This window comes from Bemisia tabaci, chromosome 5, assembly GCF_918797505.1.
Source record: "Bemisia tabaci chromosome 5, PGI_BMITA_v3".
NCBI classification, from domain to species: domain Eukaryota; kingdom Metazoa; phylum Arthropoda; class Insecta; order Hemiptera; family Aleyrodidae; genus Bemisia; species Bemisia tabaci.
Window position 1 is genome coordinate 2,869,851 of NC_092797.1, and position 15,641 is coordinate 2,885,491.

The following is a 15,641-nucleotide window of genomic DNA, read 5'->3' on the forward strand; positions in this document are numbered from 1 at the left end:
TCGATTATTTATACTGGATTCTAATGGAAACCAGTCTTGCAAACTTTCAAAAATCGCCACTAGGTTTTGTTGGTTTAAATTCATGTAAAACAATCGATGAATATCGCTGCAGACAACCTCACCTAGAATCGATAATTTACGATAGACTTAAATAGAGGAATAACAGTATTGGCAACTTAAGTGTATCGCCACCGGCGAACTGTCACTCTACGATTCTCACTATTTTTGTGCGAGTCAGTATCGAAAAATCTGATTACGTCCGGGCGCGCTGACCTGCCCTTACTCGATTTTGTTACCAGATTCCTGCGACTCGATAACCGCTCCTTTCCTATTTCTTCTCACTTCTCGTTGCTCGAGTATTAAAAAGGCTTAACTAAATCTTTGTATGAGCCCTGTCGTCCACGTACCGCGATGCTTTCCAGGGCTCAGATCGAAACGGATTTACGGCCTCGCGTCGGGAGAGTGACGTTTTTATATCCTAGGTTACGTGCAGCCACACTTGAGGTATCAAGGAATGCCTCGCTTTAATGAGTATCTTGAATTCAATCAGTTCAGTTTAAATTATTCGTGGCGCAACTTAAATTCTGCTCGAACCGAGAGAAAGTGTCGAAGAAAGTGTTTGAATTTTGTCTAAAGTTTACAGGACGGCATCGAGGTAATCCGATTGCATCATGAATGCTCATTAGTAGAACTGGGGAAAGAAAAGGGTGGACGAATGCCGCATCAGAGTTTGATGCGGCATTCGTGCAATTGAGTTTGATCAGTTTGATGATCAAACTCAATTGCACCAATCAGCAGTTGGCCACTGGTGGTGGCGCATGAATTTCCGTTGATTGATGATGTCTTCCGATGTGACTTTTGTCCAATTTTTTCTTTCCACTGCTTTACAGAATGATTTTGATCGATAAAACTCTATCTTAGCAATGCAAGGATAAGTAGGGTGCCTTCATTTAATTCAGTATGCAATACGCATGTCACCTGACCACGAATAATTGCATCCAGACGTAATTATCAATCTCCAGTGGGTTGAACCTTGCGATCAATAAATCCCTATTGGAGCAATGTCATTCATCGTAGGACATTCGATTACGACTCGATAATCGAATCTCTGGTTATTAAAAACATACACATGATGGATCGAACTATGCAGAAGGAATTTACCTTTACCAAGCTAAAAGTGATAATAAAAGGCTTGAAGTTTTACGCTTTTATAAGACTCAATGTTAAGTATGAAGTGAAGGGAAATGAAGAGGGAGTAAAGATGGAAAGGCAGGAGAAGTTGAGGATTTAAACAGCAAATTCCCGTTCAATAGATTTTGGCAGAAAAAAATTTACGAATATCTGCACCTAAAGTTACTCCTAACTACTTAATTCTTTCAAAAATTGATTCATTGTTAGCACCATTGTGCTGCATTTGGTTCAAATGTGCGTGTTGGCCTTTGGTTTCAATTGGATGTAATTATGACAAAGAGAGAAATTTACAAATAAAAATCAGGACGGGCACAAATGCCCATTCTGCATCCGATGTGCATCCTGTGTGTGATGCACATAAATTCTATGCAAAAAGATGCCTTTAATTTCATAAAGTTCTTTTTAGCATGAGCACGTCCAATTTTTAGCAGATGGTTCTGAAAAAATGATTCAAGTTCCTCATTGTTGATATGCCATTGAATATCTTTCGGTGTCGATGAAACAAGTGAATACAATTTTTTATAACTCGAGAAGGACTTGAATAAAATTTCCTAATAAAATTAAGCAGCGTGGCTTACTAAGTTTAAAATTGTCTTGTTATCGCTGTAATTGAGTTTTCAAGTTCAAAGTAAATTTTGAGGCAATTTTTTTTTTCTACTTATTTATCCCCTTTTTTCAGAATTGTGAAGTGGATATTGGCCGCGGGAGCTATTTTCTGAATGAAGTTTGAAACGTAATTGTGTGTGATCTTGAAATTTTCCATGGGGGCAGAATGTAAAACTTTAGTTGTAAAAACTCGTCGTCAATCGTTCAATGTTGCATCGATGGAAGCATCCGCGTTAAAACTGCAGTTTAAAACTCTTTATCCGCTCAATATCATTTTTTTTTCAGGTGCGCTAACCCCAGTTCCGAGAAAACCTCTGGTCGGGTTTAGCAAGGCTGACACGAATCAAATCCAACGTTTAATTGATCGCCGTCGCGGGTAAATTGGTGGACGGTGGATTTCGGCGGGGGTTATGTCTTCATGAGGAGTAGTTAAACTTATCTCGCGCTATCTAATGATTTACTGAAAATTTTAATTACAACCCACTAGTCAACGGTTTTATGTTCTGCCACTCCAGAAGCAGGGCTCGTCCTTACCTTGTTGCCAGATCATCGAAATCCCCGGAATATCCTTTCAGATGAATACAGGGTGCCTCAGAGTTGAACGGCAATACTCCAAGAGCGTGTTCTAAAGGGAAAAAATAAGACATGTTTCTTCTGTAAAATTTTTTTAAATTTTGGCAACGGTTACAAACGAAAACTCATGAAAAATGGCTAGCCTGCATACTTTTCAGCTCTGAATTCATTCACGGTCTTTAGAATATTGATATTTTAAGTTAATGGGAAATTTTGGTGGTCGTGGATCTTTCAATAAAAAAATTCCGAGGTTTTTTTTTTTTTTTTTTTTTTTTTTTTTTTTTTTATGGATGGTTTGGATGAATTGAACAGTAAAAATTATGGGAACTAGCCATTTTTCATGAGTTTTGGCTAACAACCTTTGCCAAAGCTCAGAAAAACGATGAATTTCCCGAAAAATTGGGGGGCCTCCAAAATTAGGCAGTAGCTCTTTCGATGGGTACTTTTGGGGAAAAAACTTTATTGAAGAAAAATTTCTAATTTACATCCATAGAACACGCTCTTGCAGTGCGGCCGTTTTAACCCGGAACACCCTGTATAGCGAAATACACCATACTAAATTTGACAACACCGTCGATGTTGACTCCGCCAAAAAGTTCGTGATTTGAACTCCGGTCGGAGTGGTTTTCTAGCCGCCCGCTTTCTTTCTTTCCGGTCTTCCTTGTTTTTTTTGTCATTTAATCTGCACTCGCACGCTCCGTGCCGGGCGAGAACCGCCTAAGTTCAATGGGAACCTTGTAGTTATACGTGGTTTCTGCTAAGCACAGTAGCGTAGCCCGCGGACTTTAATAGGACTATCGGAGAGTACCTCAAATTGCGTTTTTAAGTCGGGCTCCCCACTCGATATGTTTTCCTGGTTTTTAATTACCGCTATCAATGTTCGGAGGATGGTTCTCGCCAAAATGTCAAAAATGTTTAGGGCTATCAGCAGCGATAATAATTGAGGAAATTTGAGTGGAAGTGAAACGGCGACCATGTTAATACTCCCATCTTAAGGAAGAACGACGCATGAGTCTTTGAACATTGTCGAATCTCTCCTTTAAAATACCTATTTTTGAGGAAAGTTATATGCATATTTTCCATGCAATTTTTAGATACTATTGAGTGGATTGCGATTAGATCACTATATCCACATGTGCGAATCTAAGCATTATCATACTCATGTTATATGATAAAAGTTTCATTTAGTACACGATCTGTACAATGTAAACAACTGATAGTAACTCCTAACCAATATATTAACGTTTTCCGATGAGCCTAAATCTAAAGGCTATAGCTGTGATACTAGCTGCCAAAATGTTCTTACTTTCTTTGCCATGCGTTTAAGTCTCCTAACCTATTGTACACCGCCCCGTTACATTATGTTCGTGCACAGCTTAGGTGAGAATCTCAACATCGTGATGTACGTTTTCTCATTAAAATTTAACGGAGGACACAATTTGTACAGCAAAAAATACTGATTGTAACTCCTAACCAAGATATTAACGTGTTTCGATGCATAGATTCAAACTTCTCACTCATGGAAAAAATAGCAATTTACTAGTGTTAAATCGCACAATGTATGTTACCTTGGCTCTCTGAATATGGAAGTCTCTGTGATATGGAAGTATGACAAGATTAATTTCGACGCTTAGACTTATCATTATTGCACGTTGCTAATACTAAAATCAACGTGGGGTGGAGAAGGAACAAATTCTCGATTAAGAAGCATGCCAAATCTGTTGTAGTAAGTACTCTTGTTTTACTTGTGAGCGAGAAATCCAAAGTTTTTGTGACCAATGCTAAGTAAAAACTGTATTATCTTGGTTTGAGGTCAAAATTAGTAATTTTTGTTGCCGAAATCGTATTTTACATAAAATTTTGAGGAATACATATATTAGACTGCTTATTCTTACCTTCATGTCTCGTGGTCCGTTTGCGAAGAGAATTCTCTGAAGAACTGTGGTAAAAATATCCTCCACATGAATTCGTATCGGATGAAATGAAATTTGGCAACGACCGAGGGTTCATACGGTGTTTTTTCCTAGCGCGGTGGAATAGGGGCAGGACGTCCGAATTCAAGACCCGGGGCGCATCGCGTTTGCGAGTCAATTTGTTCCATTTTAGGTTAAGTCCATCACGAAGGCATCCGAATTACGATCCTCGCCGTGATTCCCGGAACTCGGATGCTCCCGGCCCTTTCTGCAAATTTCGGATCTGTCTCGACGATTAGGCCACCGTTTTGGTGCTGCTCAATTTTTGGATTAGATTTTGATAAGAAAAAAAGAGAATAATAATCGTTGCACCAAGACTAATTGAGACCTTCACGACGGAACGGTGGAGGCAAGAGACTCACTTTGGTACGTTTCGCAAAAAAATCGCATTTAAAACCTGAATTTTCGACAATGCAGCCTTTTAGTCCTGAAGCTTTTGTGAAGAGTGACATTTTCTTCTTGAGAATTTTGAGAAAAGCAAAATCTTCCCGTGTCCAGAGAAAACGCCGTATGAACATTTTATTGTTGCCAAAATATCCCCTGATAAAAATGTATTTTGAAAGAAAGTTATGCATATTTTCCCTCGTCATTTTCAGATTTTTTAAATTAAATTGCGAATAAAATTGCTGAAATTAGGAAAATTTTCACAACTTTTTCATTAAAGTCGTATTATTATTCGCAACAAATGTGTCTCATAAAATAATCTGCGACTCGATTATTGGATCTCAGTCGATACGACACGCAAAGGCACAACTCCATCTTAACCATGCAATATATCGCATTTTGATGTCTTATCAGGCTGTCTTAAACTTTCGACGCTGATATGTTGAGTACAATAAGGCATTATAAATATTTTCATTTGTGAAATTGCGTCCTACTCCACAACTTGGTACCGAAAAGTATTGAGACTATCCTCGTAAAATGGTAGGAAATTCCATCATATTTCAGTGAAATATGCCAGTTTAATTACATAACGCCCTCTCTTTGACACGAGGGCGTAAACTCATTCTATAAAAAGCCTTATCATCGATATAAATCCATGTTTTTTGGTTCTAACGTGGAAATTAACTTACAGCCTCAAGTCACACGGCGCAACTTGATTTTAAAATGAGCCATATTTTCCAGATACATGCATCCTTTTCGAGGCTCACACGAAAATTACAATACGCCCTTACTTCAGAAGAGCAGGATAGAGACCCAGTAAGCAGTGGCGTTGCGTGCTTTGCGATATATCGATTGATCTGTCATTTAAACCTATGAAATAGGATCGATGGACAGGGTGTTCACGACGAACACCTTAATAATCGATTCTTTACCATAGCTTCAAATGGGAGAAATATCGATAATCGATGATTCACTCTTTACCACTGCCAGTAAGGATCAAGGAATGGAGAGAATATCAGAAAAAAAGGAAACCTTGGTGCCTAATTAGATAAGTCGTTAGTGTCGGATGCACCCGGTGGGCGGGAGGCGGGAGGCGGGGATTGTCGCGGATGGAAGTCGAACTCGAAGGTCGAAGAAAATAGAAGATTTTCATTAGAGGCCGAGTGAAGAAAGTAAACTGAGCTGGAGTTGATTTAACAAGGCGTGGGTCCCACCTGGGCCCCAGTGGGCCCGGGCTTGGGCCACCATGTCGATGACTAATCAATCAGTGCGTGCGCAATGCGTGCCTAGAAATGCTCTCGCAGGCACCGTGTTGTCTTGTCGAGCTTCGGAAAGTCTCTTGCGGTGAATCAGTGGTTATTCGCTTCAACTTTACATGTTTCCCATTCACTTTTGGTACAATAAAGATATAAACTTTAGTTTGTCTAGCTAAAAAGCCTAGGTTGTCTTGTAAATTTTATAACAATTATAATTAATAGCCCCAAAAGGGGCTTAATGTAGATTTTTTTTAATAAATAAGAGAAGATAAACATTTTTGGAGCTTCGGAGGATATACTGTCCACCTACCTTGATCTCGTTTAACAGAGACAAAAGGCAATTTAAACGAATATGTTTCAACCGACGTCAGCGCCAAAATATAAAAAAAATGGAGTTTAATTGATTATTTTTGTCTATATCAAGATGTATCATACAGTCGAACGACGTTTAAGGAGAATACATTTTACGGTCTCTCAACTCCTTTGAATTACGATATCAACCGATCGTTATGGTCGAAAAATGCATTTTTCCCATTTTTCTCGAAAGAACGATTTCGGAGATAATCCGTTTAATTTGCCCCCTGCCATTTGAAATCGAATATTTTTAAGGCAATTTCAGCGAATTTTGATACAAATAAAGGGCGTTTTAAGAAATTTTCTGAAATTAACAGTCAGTTTGCCAACACACTGCATTTGTGTCAGTGCTTATTCATTTTAGCATACTTATGCTGAAAAGAACCATACAGATATGAATAAAGTTAGAAAGTACTGTTAAGTACATGAAGTCACATGTACATTACGTCCTATTTATTCAATTTATATCTACGTAATTCCTTCTAGCATAAATAAGTACCATCAAAGTCTCCCTGAAATTCAATTTCTGATACGAAATGAAATCTTCAGGGTACTTTTAAATTATTTTGAGCCGTAGAAAAATATTGAATTATGGATAGAGCGGCAACTGCAGAGGTGGCGGCGAGGTTAAACTCATCAAAAGCTGTGCCCGGGATCGATCAAATCAATAGATCAATCAAAAAAAAAAAAAAAAAAATCATCGGCAGGTCTGGGCTTCCAACGAAAGTGAAAACAAATTAGTGAGAAGTCAAAATTCATTTCTCAGATCACTCTAATATAGTAGTCGCACCAAAATTCTATCCGAGGATAAATAATTATTCAACTCTCCTACAAAAATTTCAGGTATAGGTAATTCAATTCAATGGTCAGGGAAAAATAACAGTATAACTCGAAATCAGGTAAACTAAAGGATGTTGATTTGTTATGGTTTGCTCGCATATTTCTTCAATGAGCTTTTTTGCATTTTGTTTCATAGGGAAAGCTCGGTAAACTTTGGAGCATTTAAATATTTTAAGGTTTTTCCTTCCTCCAGTGAAATTTTTTCATCCACATATTTTAGACTCCCCCTAAAATTTAATTGACCATACTCATCCATAAAAGCACAAATCTGCATAAACAACTAATGACACTTATGTCGTCTCTAAAATGAACCAGCAACAGTATTCCTCAAGGCAAAATGTAGTCCGATAAAAATGTGACCATCCACGAGAAAAGGAACCTCAGCACGATTTACGGCACACTTTCCACAATAGCTATTTTTGTCAAATTAAGTATGAAAATTAGTTTTCGCTCTAAGAATGTGACTATTTCAATTTCCAGGAGGTACTTTTATTGTCTTTTCTGTTCAATGAAGGTGAACAGAGGAATTGCAGTGGTGCAATCCAGGTTTGATGTTAGTAACTTGCGTCTGATTTATAACGAGGTTTCAAATTTCAAACCAAAAAATTTGGTCAATGCAACCCAAATATTTGGTTAATGTAACGCAAAGAAAAACTAATCAAAAATCAATTAACCGCACTTTTGGGCGATGGCGTGTCGTGCATTGCGATATATCGATGGATCCGTCATTTAAACCTATGGAAAAGGATCGATAAACATGGTGCTCGTAACGATCACCTTAATAACCGATTTTTTACCATAGCTTTCGAATGGAGAAATATCGATAATCGATCATTCACGCCTCGCCACTGTTTTTGGGTTATTTTGTGTTCTTCTCACCGGATTCACATAAAATATCGGTTTTTCTTACTGTGCTGGCTCCTTTCTGTTAGATGCGATCCAAATACTCTTTGTGAAATACTTTGCATATCGTTCTGGGTCAGGGTGACAAAATTTCATGAAAATTAAAATATTGAAATTTCACGTGAAATATTTCGTGAAATTCTAGAAATTTATAAAAGATATTGAAAAATACCGGTGCCTTTTCACGTTTCGCGAAATTAAAAAATGGTGACTTTCTTCTATTTTTGCGTGTTTAAGTGCGGGTTGCATACCCTAGCCCCTGAGAAATATGAAATATTTCACAGCCTCGAGAAACTTCATGAAATATTTCACTGAAATTTCCAATCTTTCATTTCTTTTTTACGTTTCATGCCACCCTATTCTAGGTACAAAAGTTTTTAATCCTACTGAAATTAGCATTTCTGAGCGGAGCCGAGTAAAATAAGGAACGAGGCTGGTCGAAATGTCGACGTTGAAAAATATAACCAAGTTCATCTTAGATTATCGATGCCATCCGCAAAAAGCACGGCAGGGAGAGGACAGTCTAGCAACTCGGTCTACGAAGGCTGATGCAAATCGAAAACCGTTGGTCACGATCTGGCGTGCCCATCGAAGCTCTTGACTCGAGCTCAGGTAGCGCCTGTCCCGGGTTTTATTTTGACGGGTGAAAATAACAATTTACCGTGAAAGTTAACTCCTCAGCCTCGAGAATTTATATGCAATTTTCTTACCATTCGCGCTAAAGTTCAGAGTTTGAGCTCCGCGTTGAGTTTTTTACTTTTGATATTTTATGGAGAAAGGGTTTGTACAAAATTTCAGACCGGAATAAAAGAGATGACGAATCAAAACCTTTTCTTAGAATTTCAAAACTTCTACTGTTAAACTAAAATAACGGCCTTTCACGATTTTAACGTAGGCGAGCACTGAGTGGACCCAAATATTCGCATTTCTTGGGCCACTCTCGACCAAACGAAGCACTTTCAGAGCTTAAGTGATACCTCAAAAGTTTTCGGACTTGATCTTCCAGTCATTTTTGTGATCCTGAAGGTATATCCTTAGATACTACAGAATTTTTGTCTTCCCCTTCAGTATCTTATTTTTGACTATTTTACGTTAAATGCTGTACCTCAGGAGAAGAAGCAGGAATATTCAGCCTTGAAACGAGACTTAATGGACAACTTAGCTCCTCAAGCACATTCTATGTAAGTTAAATTGTCATTCCGGAAAATGAGGTGAAATTACATGATGGTTTATCAGTATAATAACAATAAAATGTTTTACTCTTTTGAATTGATGTCGTTTTGTTTGGTGCATTGTAAACCTTTGAGACTTTCTCAGTTGAGCTGGATTTCCATGGCTGCTACTGAATTGCGTGAATGTCCCCGTTTTTACCTTTTTGGAGATGCATTGGATTGCGCGAATTTTTCTGGTTCTGAAAACTCACATGTTTGCCCGAATATTCAATATTCAACTCGGAATTGTTGATCTAGCAACCTTGGTAGTCCTTGGTAGATAACTACATCACGGAAAACTGCTGTTTCCCTCCTCACTTACAGGCATGTATCTCTTCGATGGATAGCCCTTGCAGCACGAATAACCCAGAGAGCTTTAATATACATTTAAAAAGTGAAGTAGGGGCCTATGGCCGCTACGCGGCAGCCAACCTCTGAACAAAAATCACACGTAAAAAATCATAGAACAACTATGTTTAAGATTTTGAAGAAATTAATGGATTCAAAAGCCGACGGGTTCACCCGAAAGGAAGCGTTTCTCTGATTACAACGTTATGCACCACTTTTATGTTTTATTTTTAAAAATGTTTTAATAAGCCACTCACAGTTTTCACATCGAGAATTTCGACGCGATATTTACGTTCATTCTACTTTCTTTTAATGTAAAAAAACAAAATAAAAAAAAAAAAAAAAAAAAAAAAAAAAAAAATTAAATATCATCCAAGTTTCTGAATTGTCACAACGAAGATACATGTTTTCCCTTTGATTATGATAAAAACTGGAGCAGAAAGTCAGGAATGATGGCTCGCAGTCCTACAGCATTCCCCAGCGCTAATACGCGTTTCACGCCAACTGACCGACTTCATCGCGATTGGCGCAATGCGAGAAGTATTCACGCAGTCTTGTAGGCGCTAACATGGGCTTAGCGCCGACCTCACTATTTGGCGCAATGCGTGAAGTATTCCGAAAGTCTTGCAGGCGCTAGTATATGTTTAACGCCGGCCGCAACTGTGTTCGGCGCGATTATTCGAACTCGCGTTAGAATAATCGCGGCATCGAATAATAGAGCTTAAAAGGCTAAGCGGGCTGATTATTGAAATTGATAGACAAGGCGAAGGGTCAAAGGGAAATAGAGCGATCCCATCAGTGGAAGCAGCTGGTTGCAGTAGACATAGAGGTAAGTGATAAACTGAGTAACGGCGACCCATGAGAGACCTATAGTTAGTTCATTATGTTCCTCCTTCGTCCATAGCAACCACCCGTTTCAACCAATAGGTTCGCTCTATTTTACCATTGTCCTCTATGTCTATCGTTTTGTCCACCGATTTCAATGGTCAGCTTGCAGAATGACGGATATAGTGGTTCGATTGAAAAAAAAACCCAGGCTCGTTTGTGGCATTCTTTAAGTACACTACCACTCTAACGAAATCAAATGCTATGTTTTTTCGGGAAGATTAAGTCTTAGAGCCTAGGAGATTTAATCCATAGCAACCACTCGCTTACACCAAGAAGATCGCTCCATTTCCCTTTGTCTTCTACTTTGTCTATCAATTTCAAAAATCAGGCCGTTGGAAGAGTCTGTGTGCTGGTCCACCGCACGATGCTTGACTCCCATAGCATCTTGATAGCGGCACAGCGGCGGGCGAAGCGATGGTAAATATGATTGGCAAGACACCTCTAGTGGCCGCGAGGGAAGGAGAAGAAGAAGTAGAAAAGAAGAGGAAGAAGAAGAACGGGAAGGCGGAGGCGCGGGCAGAGATGGTGATTAAGATAATTCAGAAGCCGATAGAGGCATCATAAAGTACACTAGTTGGGGGATAAGTCCCGGCGGATGTTTCGTGTCCCGTGTCAGCGGCCCATCATCGTGGCCGTAATACTCTTGGCACCTGCTACCGATACTCCGCTTCCGAGGAAGAAAGACGTAAGAGCATTCCAGTGTTGCCAATTCCTCCGAATAAAGTACTTACATTGAGGAAATTTTGAATATTTCTCATTGAAGTTTACAGATAGGTACACACAGCAAAAAAAAGTAACCAAGACTTTTTTAACCAATTTTTTTAACTCTTGGCGCCTGTTACCGATACTGCGCTTTCGAGGAAGAAAGACGTAAGAGAATTTCAGTGTTGCCAAATTTCTCCGGATTCAGTACTCATTTTGAAGGGCATTGTGTGAATATTTCTTCTTGCGATTTTCATATACATACAGTAAAAAAAAAAAATGATTAATAGAAAATATTTATAAACTTGTCTATGAAAATTCGCATTATTAGAGAAAATTTGTCAACGCCAGAGGTCTCATAAGGTACTCTTCCTTACCACGGCAGAATGGCCATCGAGCTTCGACGCGAAGTCCTCGAGAACCGTCCCTCAGGAAACGCCGCACAGTGAGCCAAGCCTTTTTAAAGGCCGAACAAGAAATTCTTGACTAATGTTGCGCATTTTGATGTGCCTTTCGTCGAATTATGAATTTAAAGGGTTGCTGCTTGTGTAAAATTTCACATAAAATCAATAAACCTACTCCCCTACGATTTCTGTAAACAAAGACATAAGCTTTCAAAGTTTCCGTATCATGTCCAATCTCTCTTAGTGGCTCGTATCACTGTGCCCCGTTTCGCTGTAATTTACGCCCGTTTCCTGGATTTGGCTTCTTCTTCGGTTGGATTGCTCTGGTGATGCAGATCGAAAGCTGCCTCCTCTGTGCCGTACTGCCGTCTCTGTTTTGAGATAAATGTGTGCGATCTAGGGACAAAATCCGCCTAGGGCTCGAGGAGAAAACTTTCTCGTTCCTGTAAAGAAGGTTTGAACATTGCCAGAACTGTGAGGTTGAATGATATTGGATCGGTTTTAATCGGATGAGTGGTAAAAGCTCAATTTTGATTTCAACACTACTTACCGTCTGATGATAATAGGTGAGCAACTTGTAAAGCGAAACATTTGGAAAATTTGCCAACTTTTGACTGTGTGGAGGCCGGGGTGAGCTTTCCCCTAGGCGAGCTTTTTAAAGTTAAGGCATTGGGTGTAGAAAGGCTTTTCTTGGTTGCTATCCCTGATAAAAATTGGCGATAGGAGCTCCGTTTCAAAATACCATAGGAGTTCTTATAGCCGACTGAAGAAGGCGATAGAAAATCATATAGCTGGCTGTAGAAAGTGGAAAAAATCATACGGCCTGGCTACACGAAGCGATAAAAAATTATACAGCCGGGCTATAGTTCCTATCGCCGGGCTTTACACTTTATCGCCTGGCTGTTGCTTTTTTGCCATCAGCTATAAAAGGCTATAAGAAATTGTGTAGAAATTCGTGTGCTTTGTAAATCCTTAAGTTTGTACGGAATCACCTTAATATTTACAAAACGCACATTATATTTTCCTTTAATGCATATTTTTTTTTCATAAATTAAAATGAGAATAATCCATACAGAGTGTGCAAACATTTCAAAGTCATGAGTTGAAAAACGCTGACTCCACGAGATTAAATATTAGAGCCTAACACAACCCAGTTAGACAGCAATATTTTTAAAATATTTTAAAAATATGCACCTTATTTCAAAAATATTTACAGAAAATATTTTCTTCTTTATATTTTTAAAATATTTCAAGAATGTTTTAAAAGTATTCCAAAAATATTTTTCAAAATACTTTTAAAATATAAAATATGACATATTTTTGAAATATTTGTGGAATATTTTTAAAATATAAAATGTAAACATTTTAAAAATATTATAAAATATTATTTTTAAAATGTTTTAAAAATATTTTAAAAATATTAAAAGTAAACGTTTTAAAAATAATATCTTATAATATTTTTAAAATATTCCAAAAATACTTTAAAAATATAAAAAGTAAACATTTTTAAAATAATATTTTATAATATTGTTAAAATATATCATAATTATTTTTGTTAATATTTTAAAAATAATATTTCATAATATTTTTAAAATATTAAATTTTTTTAAAATGTTTGAATTAATATTATAAAAATTATAAGAAAAAAAAGAAATAATAACAATAAATAAATAACATAAATACATCGACATAAATTCAAACTAGAAAAAGGCCCAAATAATTAAAACTGGAAAAAGACGCAATTATAAAAAACGTTAATTTGGTTTAAAAAAAAAATAAATAAAAAAAAAAAAAAAAAAGAGAAAGTTAAAAAAAATGAGAGTTAAAAAAAAAGAATGAGTTAAAAAAAATGATACTTAAAAAAAAGAGATAGTTAAAAAAAATGAGAGAGAGTTAAAAAAAATGAGAATGAAAAAATTACATGATGAAATAAAAAACAATAAAAAAATAATAAATAATAAAGTCTGGTAAAATATCATAAGAATCCGTCAATAAACAAACATATTACGGACTCAGAGGCCTGCGATAGTTAAGAGATTGAATTTAGGGGCCCATCTGTAGGAAGCCTGGCTGGTCTGGTGGTAAAGTACTGGACTACGGATTGCAACTCCATCCCGAGGCGTGGGTTCTAATCCCGACTAGGACGGCGCGGATTTTAAAGTAAGTCACAACTCTACGATGATCCACCACCTGGTAGCAACGCATATGCACGTTCGGAAGAACATTAGTACCAAACATATCACCTAGAGAGCGCGCACTCTAGGATGCAATACTTGTGCAATATTTTTAAAATATTCTTACAATACTTTGAAAAAATTCAAGAAATATTTTGAAAATATTCAAAAAATATTTTTCAAATTAACTGAGGTTAACATGAGTAGATTTTAAAAATAATATAAAAAGTTTTTAAAAATATTTTGTGAAAATATTAATTTGATATTTTTAAAATTTCTTAAAAATATTTTTTGTGTAACTGGGAAAGCGGAGCGGCGGCGCACTGGCGCCTACAAACCTAACAGGGATACTTCACGCATTGCGCAACGCGTGAAGTATCCCTGTTAGGTTCGTAGACGCCAATGCGCATTTCGCGCTGGCTGCCCGCCTGCCACGGCGCTTGAAGCAACTATTTCACCCCAGAGGTATTGCACAGTATCATACGAAACTGAAGGCGCTCTAATATATTAGGAATGGCAGACATCCATCAAAAGCACGGAGCTTTCCTCGCAAAATAAATCAAGATACTACGGCCCAAAAAGAGAGCAGTAGTCCAAAAGCTCACTAAGTCCTAGCATCCGTAATTAGTATAACGTTTAGCATACACTTTATCGCCAGGCTGTTGCTTAATCGTCATCGGCTGTAAAAGGCTATAAGAAATTGTGTTGCCGGCTATCGAAGCTATTGGAAATCTTACAGCCGGCTGTAGGTCTATGGTATTTTGGAACACAGATTCTACTGCCAATTTTTACCAGGGATGTCTCAGAATCTCCCAGGCTAAATATATTGGAGAGGAAACTATTGAGTGAATTCTCTGAAATTTTTAGTTTTCAGCATGGTAAATTCATGAATAGAATTCGGTATAGCGCTCTCTGCACCCAGCGCTTCAATTAGGTTTGGATTGAATAAGTCATTGAATCTGAGCTGAATACCGAATCTTGAAAGTACTTTCAACACTTTACGGTAGTACTATGCCGTGCTAAGGAAAAGTACCGTATGAACATTCGCAAGTTCCCAAATTCTCCCCGGATAGAATCCCAGATAAGACATAATATTTTTACAATATTGGGCAAATATTGTCAGTACTGTCGCAATATTTACACAATACTGACAATATTTTGATAATATTATAAGCAAAATTATTTTTTTAGAAAATATTTAAAGAATCATCATTTAGTATTTTTAAAAATAATATGTTTACCCAAAACATCATAAAAATATTTTCAAAATATTTGTATTTCAATACTGTAAAAATTTATATCGTGAGAGTATTTTTAAAATATCAGTACATATAATATTTATATTCAAAATATTTATTATATATTTTAAAAACATTTTAAAAGACAGTAATGCATTAGTAAGTATTTTCAAAATATTTTGAAAATATTTTAAACAATAATACTGCTATTCAAAATATTTTTAAAATATTTTCGATATCCTAATCGGTATAAGTCATCATACTAAATGCCTGCCCATAACGAAAAGTATTAAACATAATAAGGCTTAGATTTAAGACGTAGCTCAAATGTGTTCTTTCTGAACAATTATCCATTATTTTCAACCTTATTATTCATAAAGGTTATTGCAGTTGTCGTCAAATTTAATATAATATAATATAATATATTTTTTTTGCCTCCCAAGAAATTGTTGAATTTCCACCTCCTTGAGGTCATTTTCAATGTATTTGCGCGTGATCTCAGTTTATTTCTTTTTTTGTTTCGTTTGTAGTTCATGTACTGTTGTGAATATTATCATTGAATGAGAATGTTATCATTCATTCACATCTGGTTGTTT